We start from the raw sequence: 2,985 nt of genomic DNA, 5'->3' as shown, positions 1-2,985 counted from the left end.
TCAACATTACAAGGCATCTAAAAAATCAATTATGAATATCAGTGACATACCCACTAAAATGCCAATAAGATTTTCATAAAATTTGACAAATTGATTTTAAAATACATATGGAATTTGAAAGTTTCATACTTAGTGATATTATTCAGTTTAAATATCTTAATTGACCTCTGAAATTCTTCATGCTGAATTCTTCATTCTGAAAAAACTAAAAAGTCTAGGTATCCAAAGAGCTAGTAAGATGAAAGTATTTTTGTCAACCACAAATATAAGAAAAGGTGTAGCAAATCATCTTTTCCAAAGATAGCTACAATAATTTCTTCCATCCCACAGACCTTTGGCAAGTTGACCTTAACATGCTGTGAGAATTCCAAGACACACTGAGAGGCTATATATAAGTCCTCCTATCAATAGTACCAGCTAAAGTGCAATCTAGCTTCCAAAACATCCTAACCCAGGTACCAGGCACTTGTATGGAGGAGCTTAGAGTTGATTCCAATTGCCAGTCACTTGAGTCATTCCCCACATTTCAGGCTTTCCAGCTGAGACCTCGGACCTTGTGGAATGGACAAGTACTTATTGCTGAGTCATGTACAAATTCCTGATCCATATGATTTTTTTGCTATAATAAAATTACTATTGTTTTATACCACTAGATTTATGATAGTATGTTATGAAACAAGTTAATCAGAACAAGTATTTCAGCAAGTAGTAGGAACACTGAAGCTGCTTAAAGCTTACATTGAAGCTAGAAAAATCAGTGGCTTTCACAGACTTTAGGAGTCAGGGCTTACCCAAGGTGGTAAATCTAGTAAGAAACTTTCAAATGTTGTATTGGAAACCTCAGTGTAAGGAGAAAGCAAAAATAAATATATTCATGCTTTTATCTTCAAATGACTATTGTTGCCCTGACACTGACGAAAGAAAAGGAAAAGAGAAAATTTCTGTGAAGTTGTGCCCATAAACTAGACTTTGTATATATATGCAGTCAAAATTTGAGGTACTTGTACTTCAATTAAGTTTCAAATGATTCTACATTCTTACTGCCGTAATGTGCTTACAGTGGCAATACGAATCTACTCTTGAAGACTGCAACTTCCTTCTATACCGCTGAAAATCTGATAATTAATTTTCAAATAAAATCAAGCAGCTCAAAACTTCCGTTCTCAGCTGTGATTAAATAATAGAGATCAGAGCTAACTTTCACCTGAAACAACTAAGAAATGGACATCTCAAACAGTGGTTTTTAAACATTCGACATTAAGTAGCAAGGACTGTGATTCCTGAGAGAGGAAAAATGAGGTGAGGGCTATGAATGGTCCAACCTTCAGTTAAGATGATGCAGCTGGGAATTGGCAAGGCCAAGGCTATGGTTCATAGGGACAAATACCGAATAGAAAAGTACTGCATAGATACAGAAGTTACATCTTGAATTTCAACTGAATATTCATCAGTGAATAAATGTGAGGAAGCAACCTGAATTTGAGAAAAGAACTACCTGGAAGAAACACAGAGAACAATTCATAGAGCTAACAGAGGGTCATATCAGGAATAGTTTGTTTTCTCACAAGCCTAAGTGGAAATAAATCATAATTCAAAGGGCATTGGTTAGAATAAACAGAAATGTATTCAGTCGGTAGTGGGGAGAGATTAATAGGCTAAAGGTTACTCTGCTCCATCCTAACAAAGTTTAAAACAAACCCGAGTAACAACTGTATTTCATAACAAAGCTCAAGAATATTTTAGGAACATAAAAATATCTAGCATCTTATAGGTAAAATTCAAAATATCTGGCATGCAATAAAAAAATTAACAGGCATGCAAAGATATAGGAAAATATAACCTATATAATGTAAAAATTTCAATCAATAGTTTCAGACCCAGAAAGTAGCACAGATGCTAGAATTAGTAGATAAGGATAATAAAATAGTTATTATAATTATCTTTCAAATGTTCAAGAAGGTAGAGGAAAGGATAAATACCTTAAGAAAAGGCATGGATAATGCAGAAAAAGTGTCAAATTAAACTTCTAGACACAGGAAAAAATCTGATATGAAAAATATACCACATGGGATTAACAGCAGAAAATAAAAATGAACTTGAAATATAAAGCAGTAGAGCAATAAACTTATTGAAAATTATACAGAGTAAAAATATAGAAAAAATATGACTAGATCAAGTTGCCAAATGTAGTTTTTGGAGTCTCGAAGGAGATGAAAGTGGGGAAAATAACAAGTATTTGAAGCAATAATGAGTGAAAGTTATATAAATTTGATGAAAATTATACACCCACAGTTCCAAGAAGCTTAACAAACTCCAAACACAAGAAACATGAAGAAATCTACATCATAATATATAATTAAATTGCTTAAAGTAACTAATAAAGAGAAAATCTTAAAAGCGGACAGAAAAAAAAGGATTATTATTTACAGGAGAACAAGTGTAAGACGATGGTAGATAGCAGGCTAGGCTTCTTGTTGGAAAAATGTAAGACAGAAGAAAGTGGGGTAACATCTTTAAAATACGGAAATGAAAACTGTCAATTTCAAATTAACACCCAGAAACAATATCTTTCAAAAATGAAGGCAAAATAAAGACTTTTTTCAGGCCCACAAAAGGTGAAGAATTCTTCACTAACAGAAAAATACCATAAGAAATGTTCAGGAAATTCTCTCATGCAGAAAGAAAATACCAGATAAAACATGCATCTACATAAATAAATAAAAAACACTTCAAATGATAAATATGTGAGTGAATATAAAAGACATTTTTATTGTTTAAATTTTTTTCTAAAGAAAAATTGAATTTTTAAGAAAAGAACATATATTGTTGAGCTCATGACATAATATAGGTAGAAATAAAATGCATAACAACAGTTGCACAAAGTCTGGAGAAATGGAAGTATATTATTTTAAAATTCTTTTACTTTATGTGTAATGATAATGTATAACTTATTTCCTATGGGCAGAAATTGAGAAGGCCATAAGA

The sequence above is a fragment of the Rousettus aegyptiacus genome, unplaced genomic scaffold (genome assembly GCF_014176215.1).
Source record: "Rousettus aegyptiacus isolate mRouAeg1 unplaced genomic scaffold, mRouAeg1.p scaffold_m13_p_15, whole genome shotgun sequence".
NCBI lineage: Eukaryota > Metazoa > Chordata > Mammalia > Chiroptera > Pteropodidae > Rousettus > Rousettus aegyptiacus.
Note: the sequence above shows the minus strand (reverse complement) of the source record.